The sequence below is a fragment of the Lissotriton helveticus genome, chromosome 6 (genome assembly GCF_964261635.1).
Source record: "Lissotriton helveticus chromosome 6, aLisHel1.1, whole genome shotgun sequence".
Lineage (NCBI taxonomy): Eukaryota > Metazoa > Chordata > Amphibia > Caudata > Salamandridae > Lissotriton > Lissotriton helveticus.
In genome coordinates, this window is record NC_136067.1 from 105,162,187 (window position 1) to 105,180,426 (window position 18,240).

The following is an 18,240-nucleotide window of genomic DNA, read 5'->3' on the forward strand; positions in this document are numbered from 1 at the left end:
TGAGTAGCTGGACCACCAGGCAGAAGAAGGCATGGCACTTTAAATGAGTGCCCTGTGAGGAGACGGTACCCAGGTCGAAGAAGGCATGGAACTTCAAATGAGTGCTCTGTGAGCAGCTGGCACCCAGGCAGATGAACACATGGCACTTCAAATGAGTGCTCCGTGAGCAGCTGGCACACCAGGCAGAAGAAGGCATGGCACTTCAAATGAGTGCTCTGTGTGCAGCTGGCACCCCGGGGAGAAGTAATTGCATTTCAAATGAGGGCTCCGTGGGCAGCTGGCACACCAAGTAGAAGAAGGCATGGCACTTCAAAATAGTGTTCCGTGAGCAGCTGGCACCCCAGACAGAAGAGGGCGTGGCACTTCAAATGAAAGTCCAGTGAGGAGATAGCACCCAGGCCGAAGAAGGCATGGCACTTCAAATGAGTGCTCTGTGAGCAGCTGGCACCCAGGCAGATGAAGGCATGGCACTTCAAATGAGTGCTTCGTGAGCAGCTAGCACCTCAGGCAGAAGAAGGCATGGTATTTCAAATGAGTGCCCCGTAAGAAGCTGCCACTCAAAGCAGAAGAAGGCATGGCACTTCAAATGAGCGCTCCATGAGCAGCTGGCAACCAGGCAGAAGAAGGCATGGCACTTCAAATGAGTGCTCTGTGAGTAGCTGGCACCCAGGCAGATGAAGGCATGGCACTTCAAATGAGTGCCCCGTGAGAAGCTGACACCCAAAGCAGAAGAAGGCATGGCACTTCAAATGAGCGCTCCATGAGCAGCTGGCACCCAGGTAGAAGAAGGCATGGAACTTCAAGTGAGTGTTCCGTGAGCAGCTGGCACCACAGATAGAAGAAGGTAGGGCTCTTCAAATGAGTGGCCCGTGAAGAGACGTCATCCAGGCCGAAGAAGGAATGTCACTTCAAATGAGTGCTCCATGAGCAGCTGGCATCCAGGCAGAAGAAGGCATGGCACTTGTAATGAGTGCTCTTCGAGCAGCTAGTACCTTGAGTAGAAGAAGGTATGGCATCTCAAGAGGACACTCTCCGAGTTGACACCTCAAAGGTACAAAGGTTTGGCATTTCAAGTGGACACTCTCCTAGCAGGTCAAGACATGCCATTTAAAGTGGTCACTCTGTTAGAAGTTGGCATGCCAAGCAGAAGAAGGCATGCTGCCATTTCAAGTAGACACTCGTCAAACAGCTACCACCTTGAGCAGAGAAGGAGATGGCAGTTAAAGTGACGCTCTTTCAACAGCATAAGAAAAGGGAGTTTGCAGTGGACACTCACCGAGAATCTCAGATGGCCTTACCAGCCGGCATTCTTTGGACAAGTCTCCACTCGGGTGGAGGAAGACCTGGCACTTCAAGTGACACTCATCGAGCAACAGATATTTGAAGCAGAAGACATGGCATGCAGAAGAAGGCATGGCATTTCAAGTCGACACTCTGAGCAGTTGGCATCCCAAGCAGAAGAAGAAAAGGCATTTCAAGTATATACTCTTTGAGCAACTAGCACCTCAAGCAGAAGAAGACATTGCATTTCAAATAGATTCTCTGAGCAGCTGGCACCTCAAGGAGAAGAAGACATGGCATTTCAAGTAGATACTCTTTGAGCAGCTGGCACCCCAAGCAGAAAAAGACATGGCATTTCATATAGATACTCTTTGAGCAGCTGGCTCTTTCAGCAGCTTAAGAAAAGGGAGTTTGCAGTGGACACTCACCGAGAATCTCAGATGGCCTTACCAGCCGGTATTCTTTGGGCAAGTCTCCACTCGGGTGGAGGAAGACCTGGCACTTCAAGTGACACTCTTCGAGCAACAAATATTTGAAGCAGAAGACATGGCATGCAAAAGAAGGCATGGCATTTCAAGTCGACACTCTGAGCAGTTGGCATCCCAAGCAGACGAAGAAAAGGCATTTCAAAAATATACTCTTTGAGCAACTAGCACCTCAAGCAGAAGAAGGCATTGCATTTCAAATAGATTCTCTGAGCAGCTGGCACCTCAAGGAGAAGAAGACATGGCATTTCAAGTAGATACTCTTTGAGCAGCTGGCACCCCAAGCAGAAAAAGACATGGCATTTCATATAGATACTCTTTGAGCAGCTGGCTCCCCAAGCAGAAAAAGACATGGCATTTCAAGTAGGTACTCTGAGCAGCTGGCACCACAAGCAGAAGAAGACATTGCATTTCAAATAGATACTCTGAGCAGCTGGCACCTCAAAGAGAAGAAGACATTGCCTTTCAAGTATATACTCTTTGAGCAGCTGGCACCTCAAGCATAAGAAGACATGGTATTTCAAGTAGATACTCTCTGAGCAGCTGGCACCCCAAGCAGAAAAATACATTGCCTTTCAAGTATATACTCTTTGAGCAGCTGGCACCTCAAGCATAAGAAGACATGGTATTTCAAGTTCTGACTCTTCAAGCAGGTGGCACCACGAGCAGAAGAAGGGATGGCATTACAAGTGGATGCTTTTCAAGAAGCTGGCATCAAGAGCAAAAGAAGACAAGGCATTTTAGGAGGGGCTAGCGCGTCAATCTGGAAAGATATGGCATTTCTTCGAGCAGCTGGCACCTCAAGCAGAAGAAGACATGGCATTTCAAATAGATATTCTGAGCAGCTGGTATTTGAAGCAGAATAAGATATTGCCTTTCAATTGGCATGTGAAGCGGAAAAAGATATGGCATTTCACCTGGTTTCATATTAAGCAGGTGGCACCTCGGGCAGAATAAAACAGGATGTTTCAAGTGGAGGCTCTTTGAACAGCTGGCTCCGCCAGCAGAAGGTATGGCATTTGAGAAATAAGCTCTTCAAACAGCTGGCACCTCAGTCAGGAGAACACATTTAAAGCGACTGCGGTTTGAGCAGGTGCAGTGCAAGCAAAAGCAGGCGAGGTGTATCGAGTCAACATTCTTTGAGAAGTTGACAAATCAAGCAGAAGAAAGCATGGTGTTTGGAGTGGACACACATCGAGCAACTTGCAATTCATGGAGAAGAAACCCTAGTGGTTTTGGTGGAAGTTCTTTAAACATCTGGCACTTGAAGCAGAAGAAAACATAGTGTTTTGAGTGGACGCTCTTCAAGTAGCTCCTCCCTTGATGTTTTATGATTTCACTCACCCGGACTAAGTTTGTTGCCAAGGCATTAGTGAATCTTGGACACAAGGATAAGATGCAACGAATGTTCAAGAGGCTTCAACAGCCAGTGTCAGAAATTTGGGAGACATAATAAAGGAACAATCAATCCTTCATTTGTAAAGCGCAACTACTCACTCATGAGGGTCTCAAGGCACTGAGTGGGGGGATGGTCTGTGATTCGGTCGAAGAGCCAGGTTTTGAGGTCCTCCCTGAATAGCGCTTTCATGTGCCACCCCTAGAGCACCTCTGTGACAAGCATCCTCATAGTTGCCAAGGTTTCAGATTACTTTGTGTGACATTTTCATAATTTCAGTGTAATTATGAGTGACATTTCAAGAACTATGAGTGACACTTTCTCTCGAGCAAAAATCAAGCAATGAAGATAAGGGAAACATATAAATATCAGAAATTACACTCATTAGAACAACTAGAAACTCTAAGAAGATCTTAAACCTGCTGCAAAGCACCAGAAATGGCATGACAGTAACCGGAGACTCAGAGTGACACTTTTTCATGAGTGGAGAAAGCAGTCATGTCCATGTAACTAGTTCAATTCACAAATGACTTTTTGTTTGCACTGTCGTGGTCTGTGAGCAGTCTTAAAACAGCTGCAACACACCCAAAGTGTTTATCATACTGAACATTGTTGTTTGAATTACTTCATAAGCAGTGCAACATATTTACTTTATGATGGAATAATTGAGGTGTGGGGTGACAGTTTGAGAAGTAATCTGCAGTGCTTACAAATGGAAGGTGAGCGTTACAAATCACTCTATAAAAAATAAGTTCTAAAGAGTGGGTTATTTTCCACATTGCAGAGTACGTCAGTTTAAAGCAATGAGATAAAAATACACAGCCTAATGCGCCCATCAATTGAAAGTTTACATGACACGGCCAACTGTGACACACCTATTTGCTAAAGCTAGAGCTGTGGAAGAGGGACAAACTTTTATTTTATTCTTCCCAGACACTTTATGTTTACACGACTGTGACTGAAGTTCCAGGCCTAAATTGTATGTATTTAAATCTCAGCCAATAGAGTCATATTAATTAATGCCTAATCAGCGTAATTGAAAAAATAAGTGTAATAATGTATAGTGAACATTTCATGTTGTGGCATTATATGAACTGTCTTGGATTTTGAAAGTAGTTAACATCAGGAAATGCAAGTTCGGGTCACCTGCTGCTTAACAGGTCACAGGCTTCGGCAGCAGCATGGAAAACAAGTTAATTACTGTTCCAACCTGTCTTTAATTATTTGGTGTGTTTTACCTTTTGCATGGTAGCATAGTCTGAGTTCAGCCAAGGGGATTGTCCCATGTGCGCTACTCTTCACTCCGACACTGTGAAGCCCGGGGAGGAGTCGGCAGCATGCCCTGCACGTGTGAGTATAGGACAGTGCAGTGACTGTGGCACTGGCAGGTACTACTGTCTCTCTGAGCACCGGGGCCCCCGCGGTGGACCAAGCCGCACGTGGTCGGCGGCGGCCACTGTACTTTGCACGCTTTGGGAAACTCTTCAAAATAATTTTTACAGCCATTAGGCAGAGAAGGACATGAACGTTCTGATTATTCTTATCGAGGCTGGACAGCTATTTAATACATATTTTTATTTTATCTTGGGTCGTTTCATATAGACTTAATATTTTGGGGCCTCGCAGGTTACACGTTTTAATTCTGTTCTTTTCTCTTCTCTGATTTACTGCGATTAATCGTATTGATTTTAATTGAGACAATACATTATTCATTCATAATTCATTCAGAGCCCCGTTTCTGTTGTATGACATATAAATCAGGAATATGAATATTAAAGAGGACTCTGCTCGCGCACACATTCAGTCCTCTGCCTTGCAGCTTACCACCGGCCGCACAGCACTAAATGCAGCAGTCTCCTCTCAGCGCCCGATGCCTCTGATGCTGCCACACAGCCATGATGATGAGACAGACAGTGCTGCAGGACGATGCTGCACTGAGTGCCCAGTCCCACCTTGGTGGTCCGACAACGCCGGCCGGGTAATACTGCGCACTCAGGACAGTGCAGTCTTCCAAGTTAACTCCAGTCTAATGGCAAGTCTGCGGGGAGCTGAGCAGCAGGCACACAGGTGTCAGAGGCAGCAGGGCGCTCACTAGAACCTTTGCATGCTGGCGCTGTAAGCAGAGTGCAGTCAGTGGAAATGCGTGACAATGCATTTCAGTGCGGTGATGCGGAACACCGCACTGAAATGCATTAGTGTCACGTCAGCTGCGTGATACTTGGCGGAACTGCATCCTAACTTCTACTGGTGCATCACAGGTTTTAGGAGTGGCCCCCCGCAACAGCTACCAGTGAACATGAGTTTCTGCTGTACTTGTTCAGTAATACTTAGCACAGCACTCGTTGTTAAGCGATTTAGATTGCACACGTGAAAACGTTTCTGTATGTAGTGGCATGCATACATATCAACATTTTAAAAGAGGGAGATTTAGAAAAAAAATCGGGCGAATGTTTTTCCTCCATTAACTTCTATTGAAACAGAGGCAATTTCAGGCGGGAGACAGGTAAAATAATGCCATTCGTGCCTTCAAAAATCGAGTCTCCCGTGTGACTCGGGTCTATTGGCATGAATGGTAATGTCACCACGTGAATCCATGCCTTCCAGTCCTTCGTGTTTCTATAATAACCTAATGTATTATGGATACTGCGCAGTATATCAAAAGTCCTAAAAATCATGAAAACAACAGTTTGTAAAAACAGAAATGCCAGCACTGAAACATGGTGCCCGTGCCCAGGATGACTTAAATCACCCGGCAACCTTATTTTATTCGTATATATATTTTATTCGTGTCTATTTACTATTAAAATGCTTCTCTCTTACCTCGAACGCTCAATTACAGTCCATGTTCCTTGTATGAGGATGTTGCCATGTCCACCCCTTTTGTGAACCCACCTCTTCCCCGCCATGGTCGCTACCAGGTGCAGTCCTACTTCTATGTTTGTGATATTACCCGTTTTTGGGGGATTTGAAAATCTGGACGCTTCGTGCTATGACGTGGCAGGAGAGGAAGCGCGCGCGGAAGCAGGAGCCCTGAGGGGGAGCTCGAGCGTGTTATGACGTAGCAGGAGAGGAAGCGCGCGCGGAAGAAGGAGCCCTGAGGGGGAGCTCGAGGCGGCACCTATGGGATGCGGGGACCGAGCGAGGAGGAGGCCCCGGACACACGAAGAAGAACCGCCTCCCTCGTCTCGAACAGGTGGCAGAGGAGACGGGGCGCAGGCCTCAAGCTCCAGGAGGGGGCCGGGAGGAGGCCAAGGGGTCGGGCACCTGTGGCTAGGCCTGTGCGCGCCACGCGCCCTGTCGACACATGATCCGTTACAAGGGCCTCTGATCTGGCTCAAGGGGTGGATTACACCGGAGAGTGGGGTGGGCCCTCAGTGTTCTCACTGAGGAGACGAGAGGACCCTCTGCATCCTCTCTGTCATACTTACGGGGGGGGGGGGGGGTCTTCTGCCTTGAGCTTGTGTCCATCTTTACCTCGGCAGGGACAAGGTTTGAGGGGGTGATAGGGTGTAGAAAGGGGGGCGGGAGGTTCCTTTGGTGAAGGTCCGAGGGAATGGGTGTTACATAAGGTTAAGGTGTAAAATTGGTATTCTATTATTGTGCTCTCTTTGCAATGGTAGTCTGCTGCGGTACTGGAACAATTTTCAGGGTGCAGGTCAGTAGTAACAGGTCACTAAATTCTTAGGAGTTTATAAAAATTTAAGTATTATTGAGTGAGCAGAAGCGTACATGCGAGGGTGTTTTTGTTCTTTATATGTGGAGTGGATATAGTGTGTTGCGCGCGTGCAGTTGGTCTCAGTCAGGACAGGGCCAAAGGTAAGGTCTCATTTGCATTTATTGCTCCATTTAATTGCATGCCAGTTCAATGGGTTCATGTACCTACTCCACAGGTTCAAAGCTACCCCCCAAACCTGGGACACAACTAGCAGCCCAGATGGAAGTCTGCTTCTGCAGTTAAGTAGCATAACATAAGCAGCACACAGTAGTGCAGTGCAATAAATATAACCCAACCTACAGAGTATATTGAAGTCCTCAGATCAAAACGTTACATGAACTGCAGCACCTAAAAGTGATCACTGACCTACAACATGTTGGTGTAGGGGGCTGCAATGTACCAACTTTAATAATATTTAAAAAAGGATTAACAGTAAGTCAGTTTTAGTCATGAGACTAACACACACAAAGGTAAAATGAATACATATTGATTGGTCCGTTATTTTTTTACTTACTTTGTTCACATCATGTTGCGACATTAAGAATACTTAGTGGGCCTCGTCAAAATATGACATTCTGAAAGGGAACGAGCACAATTTTTATAATATTTGTGAGTGATAATTCACCCTTAGTCAGCACCTCTTTTGAGCTTCCTAAGAATTCATCAAAAGTCTAATTTAAGACTTAAATTTACATCACCTTGTAGACAGACAAAGGTAAAGATAGTTTGCAGAATGAATCAATATGCAGTGGTTTGTAAAGCCATATTTCCTCTGCGCTAATGCACCAACAAACAGTGTATGCTACGTTGAAAAATGACATTCTAAATCTCTCATTGTCCTTCTTTATCACCTTCAAGTGTAGGAGTGCTGCAGCACCACTAGGGGTCTGCCCTCTACACAGGTATGTGTATTCATAGACCACAAACCTCTCTACAGTGTGACCTCTGCCACCACTCTCTGTACAGTGGGACTCTACTCTCTCTTTAAAATGGGGACCTGTACACTATAGTGGAGGGGGGTGCCCCCTCCAGTGAAGCTCTTTCCTTTCTCTACAGGGGGACCTTTTTCTCTACCCCATTCCCCACCCTTGTAAACCCTGATCTCCAATAAGCCTGAGCGAAATGTTAACTACGCCCGTATCATTGGTATAATTTTGGTAATTATGCATTACAAAATTTAAATGTAATTACCAAGAGTACGTTATGCCATATTGTGTGATTTCTGGGAGCAATTTTAGCAAAAGATGTTCAGTTCGGGTAATTTTTGAACGCAAGCAGCTTTTTAGGTAGTTCAGTACATAAGAGTCCATAGGCCTTTTAGGCCAGGCGTATTTATTCCAACTTCAGTCGAAAATTTGACATATAACTTCATTGTGAACTTTATTACACATCAAAAGGGAGCCGACACGTTTTGCCACAGTCTTTTTCAAGTCTCTATATCAATTCTCAAAAAACACAAATCATATAGATTCAAGATGGGTGAAATATACCGGAAGAAAGTCAAACTCTCATCAGTAATGTTAAGTATAGAATCTCCACACCGTAAGTATTTAGTCATAGCGGGAACATCTGAAGTAGTGTGTGCCAAGTTCGATACCAGAAGACTCAAAACGTAAATAGTTTGGTAAGTAGGAAGACAGCCTTGATAACCCCCAACTTTGTTCGTAGCGAGTGTCCGTGTACAAGTAATTGGCTGGAGCTTCTGCACTAAATGTCTTTAGGACTCTTATATACTAGACTTTGTGTTTGTGTGCTTTGGTATCATTGCTTTCTAATTTAAGAAATATAAACTTTTTCGTTCTTTGGTCTTTATACTCCCATAGGCAGGAGGATGTAGATACCATGTGAACACCAATGTTTACTACAGGTCGACATTGATACTTGACCCCAAAATTGTACGTTCTGGATGTGCGATTGCTAGACCACAGCTATCTAATCATTGGATTAGCATTTCAGGTACATTTTTTTTACAAAGCGGACCGTTACGGTAATTTTTCAGTGGGACCGGCCAGAAATCAACTCAGAATTACATTTTGAAGTTAAATGTTTCCTCGAACAGACAGTTTGGATTTTTTTGTGAGATGCATTTCATGTAATTATGTGCAATTCTGCAGTAATTTTAAATGATTACGCTACAGTAAATTATGCACGTTTTGCACATCACTAATCACATAGGTGACTTTCTGTGAAATCTGATTGAAAACAATACATTATTAGACTGCAAGAGCCCACCGGAGGCACGAGTTGCCTGCCAAAATCACATGAGTTGCAACGTATGCCTATGCTGTCTAAAATCTGCTCTATTGACTATGTGGAAAGGGCTTCAGTCTCGCGCCATTGAGGGAAATGGGCGGTACTCTACCTAATAAAGCACAGTTGTAGACAAGGAAGGGGATGGAGTGAGGGAAAATCATTAGGGTAGATGACCAGCTATTAAAATAAAAAAACAGGACATTGCGCACACATTGGAGTAGGACTACAAATTTGCTTGGGTGATTGGGCTTGGAATTAATTAATTGACAGCGCTCACCAGTTGATAGCATTCACCAGCATAAAAAAATGCAGCCAGTGACTAACTATTAGATGTAGTATAACCTATATATAAATAAATTGCTTTTGCTAGAGGCTTCTTTGTATTTCTGCACTGGCAAGCATAACAAGCATTTGCAATGCAATAGGTCTCGCATTTACGCTAGTTTAAGCTATTGGCATTGTAAATGACAGTGCCGGACAGTGATGGGCGTAGATTGCGTGGTAGTGGAACTGCTGACATTTGGCATCCCTGTGACGGGATTGTGGGCTGGTGCACAAATTTTGCTGTCAAAGGAGTTGTGTGTATAAAAAAGTGATTTCATGCATGCCTGCTTGCTCCAGGGAATGCGTTACCATTAGCACAGGAATGGAACTTCGTTAGAATAGACCAGTTTGTTTATTTAGTTTCAGCATTTTTGTTTTTCCCCATTTTACATGCATAACTGCAATATTTAATTTAAAAAAACAGGGCGTAAAGAAATGCTAAAAAAAGAATACAGCTTGAAACATCATGGAAAGTAAACAAGCACTGTTTTGCACTTTTACTGCATGTGGATGCCTTTGCTAACTTTAACTAGAGCATTTGTAAATTTCCCCAGTTACCACAACTTGTTTCTTACATAGAGCTACTAAGCACTGCAAATAATAAGTGTCAATATGACAGAATATAGTGGTATAATTTCCCCTATCACCAGTAGGAAGGAAGGCTGCAATAACTTTGCAGGGATCTTAACGTGTAAAATGCAGATCACTGTATGTTTCAGAGGCGGGCAATCTAATCTCCAAGGCATCCTGCTGGTTTATCATGCGTCATCACTACAATTTCTGATACTTTCCTGTAGGAATATTGACATATTTTCCAGCTAGTAGCACTCCTTGCAGAATCTTGACACTGCTCCCACCCCTTTTGGGGCCCGTAAAGGGATCTTCCTGTTGCTACCCCATACCTTGTAGTTTGTGTAGTATCACCCCGTAACCGCGTGAACCATAGTTAATAAATAGGGGGACAGCTAGGCGTGCCACGAATCCCAGTTACACTGCACAACATGTCTGCATTTGCGGAGGAGGGCTTGATCTGAGCCACACGCATGTGCGCTCCACCCTGTGCCTCACTCCCTATTGTGGCAGCGGCATGGAGGGGGGTTGTGAGGTAGCGTTGGCTGCCCTTAAAAGACAGGGATCGTAGTGTATGCATGAAATAAAAGCAAAGAGCGGAACACTATTCTTAAAGCGTCCCGCGTTGCAAACAAATATATCTTTTCTGTTGTTGTTGAATTAACTCGCATTTTAAAAAGAAGACACACTGGCGTCAATCACGATGTGCTGCGCTGGGAGAGAATAAAACATACAATGTTAACACAAAAAGCACGCTGTGCAATCTGAATATATATATTTTTTTGTTATATTAACCTGTATTTTAAAAAGACACGCTGGCACCATTACCGATGTGTTGCGCTGGGAGAAAAAAAACATACAATGTTAACACAAAAAGCACGTGGTGCGATCTAAATATATATATATATATATATATATTGTTATAATAACCCGTATTTTAAAAAGAAGACGTGCTGGCACCATTGCCGATGTGCCGCGTTTTAAGGAGAAAAAAACAATGTTTAAAACGGACAGCACGTCAGCTAAGCAAAGAACCCATTAATTAAGTAAATAGTCCTCACCAACTAGTAATAAAAGCTGCCAAGTGCCAACACAAGTAAAAGGTTCAGTCCTCATGGAAGGTAACAAATGCAGACAAGGAGGGACTAACAAGCCTATTTACGAATCACTATCCAGAAATTAGGAAGGACAATGACACAAGCCAGTGCCAAATATGGGTGGGGAGTGGGCGGGGCTTCAAGTGCATACTCCAATTAAGCATGCCTCGCAGAGCGAGCAGTGCAAGCGCGCTGCAGCTAGGCTTGACCTAAAAACTTATCTGTGTTCAGAGACATTCCCTCAAAACAGGGACATGTGCTAAATTTACTGAAGTATGTTGAGACAGGTGGTGAAAAACCAAGACAGTCCCGGCAAATCCAAGACGCATGGTCACTAGCCTAGGGAGAGAAGAGAGGTGAAGCTTAGACACACAGAGAATGTGACGGGGAACGAAGAAGATGATGAAATTTCAAGGAGACTTAGAGAAAGGGGCTGAAGTAAGGAGAATGTAGACAGAAGTATAAGAAGGAGAGGAGTGAATGGCAAAATGTAGTGGAGAGAAGAGATGAACTGTGGAGAGAGTTTTGATTAGGGAAGGGCATCTAGCCATTATTGAAGCCGAACAGAGGGCAAGTGAGTGACAGAATGAACTAGTGGATTGATCACACCCACGTATGAGGAGACTGAAGAGTGTGAAGACCTGCTTTACTGATTGAGACAGCCTGGTTAAAAGCACTGCAAATACATATATTGCCTCTAAGAACGTGCTGCCTTCTTTCCTTATAGGTATAGCACCACTGCTAATGTGTGCTGCACTGTCTCCTGAGACATTTCACCCCAACAAGGGGTGTTCTTCTGGCTTATCAACAATACAACCACACTGTTTATATCTCCCACACTGTCTCTTTAGGTATGGTACCCCTATTAACCTCTTGGGTGCTCATAACGAGGTCAGCTCGTCATGAGCCACGGCGCTCCGGTACTCATGACGAGCTGAGCTCGTCGTGACCGTGCCCGTTCCGTGGAACGCTCGCACGCTGGGCTGATTCCCCTGCTGTGCTGAGCATTCCATGGGAACGGGTGTGGCCATGACGAGCTCAGCTCGTCATGAGCGCTGTGGCTCATGACGAGCTGGCCTCGTCATGAGCACCGGGGCGCTGTACGCGCCCGACCCCCAGCACAGCGGGGGGGAACAGCCCCGCACCGAAGGTGTTAAGAAGTGCTGGTCTGAAATGACAATAAAGGGAGAGCAGTGCTGTAGCAAATTGCCACTACTGGCTGTTCACGTGATATTATGCAATATAGCATTTGTGTAGCTCTCAGTACCCCTCTTGTGGCATTGTAGCATTCAAAGTGTCCCCAGTGGGTGCAGGCAGAACTCTGGATCTGTATTTCTTGTTATAGAAGGTCTTGTGTTGGAAGAGTTGGGTGTGGTACGTGGGGTCTCGACACGTGGTCATTTATAGTATTGCAACCCTGTGAGAAGATTAGCAGCTCATCCTGCACAGCACACGAGAGCTTGACAGCACCTGTCATCAGTGTATGTATAATAAATTGTAAACATTAATATAAATTGCAAAAAATACATAATTGTGATCCACCCTGGTACCTCTCTGTGACTAAACTCTCTGCCAAGCATGATTCTTCGCACTATCACCCCTCACTTCCACACACCTACTTCAACCTCTTTTGTCATACCCCAGTAGCACACAGACTGTTGGTGAAATACTACCATTTCAGAAAAGACCACTCCATCCGCAGCACTCCTTGCTCTCATTCCAGTTTACGCTTCCTATCTTTGTGTGCCCATACTGTGCAGTACACATAACCAACCTAACATAATAAGATCGCAGTGAAAAGTGAAACATCACTTAAAGACAACATGTACACTCCCTTCCGTACTCTTTCTCCCAAAAAGAGAGCTCCTGTACCTACCTCGTCTCCTGCGGTCGGTTCACCAGATTGCCGTCTGCCACACCTGCTTCCAGTTCTTGCTGTGTGTAAGGCCCAGGTTCATTACTCACGGCCTCTGGTGGCTCGTACGTAGCACAAGTCGAACCAAGACCATATCCAGTGGGCAGGTCATCGCCAAAACAATCTTTCCATGGAATTGTCCCAAATACCTTTAGGGGTGCGCATGCCTTTATTGTTTCGAACTTGGTGTTCCGATCAATATTTTAATACAGATGGCACAACTTTTCCATCTTGGTTTGTCCACACACCTTTTCTGTTGTCGGTACACGTTTCAAGTAAAGATCTGCTGTGCTCTCCTAAGACCTTTTTGTTGTGATGGATCCTGTAGATCTGTAATTTCTTCGAATTATGGTAACATGTATCTTTGACTCCTCTTTTCTTTTGAGGTGAACAAACTGTGTTATACACCCAACTATTTGATTAAATTGAATTGTGTATTTTTATCACCTTTTCAATGGAGACAAATGATCTTACTCTCACCTTTTCTTGTGAATTTGATATCCATGCACCTGCTCAGTTATGGTGAAATGAGTCGTTCAAAAGCCACTATGGATATGATCAATTCTGTTGTCCAGTGATCTTCTGAAATGAGGCAAATCCTGTCATACACGCACCTTTCTGAGGACTGCTAATTCTGGTGCCAAGACACCTTAATGATTTTTGCAAAATCTATAGTCCAAAAATGTTTGCAACTATGGTGAATCCTGGCATCGGCACACCTTTTCATTTGTGGCCAGTCGTTCTGGTCACCAATATTTTTGCTTGGTCCAGTTCAGCAACACATCATGCTTCCAGTCAGTCCTGCCCACTGCACACATTTCGGCTTATTGCAATTCCACAGTTACTTTGCTTGTGACAGACCTCATTTGACACCATTTCACTTGCAATGAATCCTAGTACCCACACACCCTCAATAACTTCAACCCTACACACATTTTTGTTTGCAATTAATCCTACCTTCTGCTAATCTTTCCGCATTCCACAGTTCCAAACGTTTTCGCTTGTGACGAATCCTACTTGTTGCACACCTTTATGCTCGAGGTGAGTCCTACTTTCTCCACAAACCCACTCTTGAAATATATCTTCTCCGTGACTCTCCTCACTTTCAGCAAATCCTACCATTTGTGGTAAATCCAACAGTCCTTAGATGTTACAGCTTCGCTTCAATCCCACAGATGTTTTTCATGCCATAAACCCTGCAGTCCGCGTATCTCTCAGCTGGCTGTGTACAATTGTGTTCTGTCACACTCGCGTGCACCTTTCCCTTCGAGCAGAGTGCCCCCGCATCCTGCCTGCTGGCATCGAGGCGTTCCCTCCGCACACTTCTGCACTTGTGGAGAACGCTGATGTCTGGGCACCTTTCACTTCTGGAAAGTCTTACCGCCAACACAACTTTCTGCTCGCAGCAAATGTTGATGTCTTGGCGTCTCTCTTGCAAGAAAGGTTAATGTCTGCACACCTCCCTGCTTGCTTCAAATTATGCTGTCTGCACGCTTTCCACGTGCGTGAAATTCTTCTCTAGCCCCATCTGACCACTCTTGTGGAGTCTCGCTCCGCACACCTTTCCTCTCCGGAGATTCCTCCTGCCCACACCTTTCCTCTCCCTGAGATTGCTACTGTCCACGCAAGAAACGCACCCTTCCGCTGGATGAGATTCTTACATTCACGCACCTTTCGTCAGGCGGAGATTCCTATCCTTCCTCACACCTTGCTTCTACCTGTCCTTACGCCTTGCTTCTTGAGGGCTTCCTCTCTTTAGACCTTGCTTCTTGCGGGCGTCCTGTCCTCACACCTTGATTCTTGCAGTGTCTACCCTTCCTTACACCTTGCTTCTTGCGGGCGTCCTGTCCTCACACCTTGCTTCTTGCGGGCTTCCCGTCCTTAAACCTTGCTCCTTACCGCGTCCTGTCCTAACACCTTGCTTCTTGCCGCGTCCTGTCCTTACACCTTGCTGCCCCACGCACACCTTCCTTCCCGCGTGCAGTCCTGCCGCCCAAGGATGCGCTTCTCCAGCTGGCATCGGCGGCCGCCTCGGCTGGGCGTGCGCTGGGTGATGGCGCTGGGTACACACGCGCGCCAGCAGGGCCGGTGTTAATGCACAGAGCCAAGTGTTTCTGCCCCACCCTCGCCCCCTCCGCTCACAACAAACAGCGGCAGCCTGCTGCCGTGTAACCCAAGCCCGGCCATTGTTCGCCGCGGCCAAGGGCTGGCTATATTTGACTCATGGTGGGTGGGTGAGTGTGTGTGCCCCAGCGCCATTCCGCACGTGCCCTGCATTGCTGGCACAGAGGCCAGGGTAGTCCTGCACCTTGGCTCCCAAAGCCTCCACCCCCGAGGACGGACAGTAAATACCTGACATTCACCTTTCGCGGCTCCCACCGAAAGCCTCTTGGTATCTTTTGAAGAAAGTATTGTACTTGTTTATATACATAGCAAAATAGTTACGTGACCAGTGGGGGCAAATTAATGACCGACCTAAGATATTGAATGTTAACGAGAGAAAAAAAGGAAAAGTGGGTTTGCGAATACAAATGAAAGGCATGTGAAGACTTGAATGATAATCATCTATATATATACGTAGCGGCCCAAACCATCCTTCTCTCGCTTGTAAGCACCGTGAACAAGTATTTCTTTTACCCAATTTAAAAAAACCAATTTCTTAACAAAATAAGAAGGTAGCTGGCATCGAAGGGGAGGTGCGATAATTGTGATGTGTTTCATTGCACATGTGTGGTTCTGCCTTAGTGTTTTTAAATGTCTGTGGTGTGTATTGGACAGTAGGAACGCCTTGTATCCTATAATGTGTGCCTCTGCTGTCTTAAGTGTGTGTACATCTGTGTTAATATCAGTGAATGTTGGTGTAAAGTTTTTAGGTTTTGACTATAGGCATATATTTCTGTATGTTGCCACAAGGACAATACCCTAAACATACCTAGGCTTAGAGTCCGCCCCTTGCTTACCATTGCTTGACTTTATTGACACTCTCATTTGCTTGCTTCTTATTCAATGGTCGGCCTTCCTTTTTTTGTGCCTCATCCCTCCTGACCCTTGACTTGTATCCTTCCACTGCTCACATTAGGGGACTACTTTTAGGTCTCGTCTACAGACCGATTTATGCTGTCTTTTGTTGAAAGACCTCTTAAGGACCTGGTGCCTGAACTTTGCTTATCATTGGTGGTCTTTTTTGTCCCTCTCTTTTGTTTGTTGCTTATTTGATGACTTACCGTCCTCTTCTCCCTCCCTTGCATCATAGCTTTCTTTAGCCATCCATTTGAGTGGATTACTTGTATCCTTCCATTCTTTTTCTATGCGTACTCCATGGGAGTTGTCTCTCCTCGATGTGCTGCTCCTCTCATCACATTCCCACCCCTTGCGCTCTTGGTGTTGCTCCCCATGCCTCCCAAATCTTCCATAAAATCACAGTAATAGGTATATTTTTGCAAAGGTATGACCATAGAGCAGAGTTTGAGCTGGTTTGTTTTATCTACTTCATTCCACATCTTGTATTAAAGCCTAGGCCTTGACACACAAAGGTAGCAGTTATGGTGCTGTGGGAAGAGATAGGGTGCTGCACCCACTTAGGTGGCATTTGAGACTGAAGGTGTACAAAAAGGAGCTGTCTCTTCTCCTGGGAGCACATAAATCTGCTCCCTTGGCTTCCGAAGCTTGTGGAAAGAACTTTAGGCCTACATGTTCCTTTAAATTCTGACATTTAGGGACGTGGCTTGACGCGCCAAGATGGCGGTCGCACTTTAGGAGTGCTCCGAACCCTCTGCCATCCGAAGTCATCCTTCTCTTCCAGTGTGTCCTGGCCAGTGGGGGCCCACTCACCCTTTGGGGCTCCTGTGCTTACTGCGGTCCTGACTCCCCAAACAGGCTCCGATTGGGATCGTGAGGGTGCCTGGCGGGGACGGAGACCCCGGCTGCGACAAGATGGTGGCCGCATAACCTTCTGGGCCACTGGGCGCACGTGCAGGCCTCGTAAGACTGCTGCGGACTGCTCCAAGAGCTCCGGTTGCAAATTCTGCCAGATTCCTGCAGTGATCCGCGTCGGCCCCACAGGTACTGGAGGAGTCTCTGTGCCAATGCCTGAGGTGAGGAGAGGGTGCCTGCAGACACGGACGGCGGTTGTGGACCCTGCGTGACCGGTGCTGACGAAGTGCCGCTTCGGGAATCCCGATACCCGGCTGGCCCCTCTGGCGGTCGGGGCTGTGGCTGACACTACTGGCGGTGGTCTGTGGCGGATCTGCATGGTGTGCCCCCGTTGCTGGTGTTGACCCCCCTTGCTGCCTGCGCGTTTCCCCCTGGGCCCCGGTGAGAACATCCAGCCTCTGATGGGCAGGCGGCCTCTGCAATACAGCCGATAGAGTTGAGACTAAGGTGCTGAGGGAGGGAACTACCCGGAAGGCCTGCAGCCCTGCTCTGGGGACTTGCGGTTTGGCCGGATATCGGCGGGACAACTTTCCAACTCCCTCTGTCCACCCTGCTACGCGGCCTGCGATAGGCGGGACTTTGGACCTGCTGTAATTATGGCCTTATTGCAGCCGTGGTCCGGTTAAAAGGTGAGGCCTTGGTGTACCGCCCTGGCGGAGGGGGGGGCCTGTGAGGCACAGGAGATCCGCCATACTGCTTCCAGCGGCTGGCCTCCCCCCTCACTGCCTGGATGCTGCCTGCCCTGTGATTTTTCGTAGTCGCTCCGTGGGGCTGATGGTGGAGGAGGTGGGCCCTGTGGAGTGTGTGGGGTACCCGACGGGGCTGGTGACCAGTATTGGATTGTCCCCTGGCGGACTGCTGCTCTGTGCCTGCCTAAGTGAGCCAAGCAGGACTTTGGAAGGCGCGGTAGTCCATTGCTCCTGTTTGATGAACACTGTTCGGCCCGCTGCCTGGGAGTGTTGGCTTCCTCGGTGAGGAGGGCCCCTGTACCCGGGGCAGACACATTGGGGCCGGGAGTGGCCCAAGCTGTGAGAGCCCCGGACTCTGGTGGTGGGCCCAGAACTAGGACCAGCTGAATTGAAACTCCTTCAAGGACACTACCACACGGCGGATGCTGACCCTCCAGCTTGATAAAGTCAGTCCAGCGGTCCTGGGATCCGGGAGAGTTCTGAGAGACCCCCGGTTGGCGCGCTTTTAACCGAAATCTCCGGTAATGCTTTGCCAGGGGCAACCATACCAGTCCACGGGACCCGACTCCCCCACACCGCCCA

At 46.7% G+C, this 18,240-nt stretch overlaps 1 protein-coding gene across 2 annotated transcripts in view; it reads right to left on the bottom strand.

The window, feature by feature from the left end:
• DLK2 (delta like non-canonical Notch ligand 2) overlaps positions 1-15,107 on the bottom strand; it is a 217,385-nt gene extending 202,278 nt beyond the window's left edge. Inside the window, exon 1 of one of the 2 annotated variants that reach the window (XM_078647437.1) lies at positions 12,998-15,107. The gene's annotated coding sequence lies outside the window, so the exon portion shown is untranslated. Of the gene's footprint in view, positions 1-5,982; positions 6,109-12,997 lie in introns of those variants that run through there. The other variant, XM_078647435.1, reaches the window with a different exon arrangement.
• Between the last annotated feature and the right edge of the window lie 3,133 nt (positions 15,108-18,240).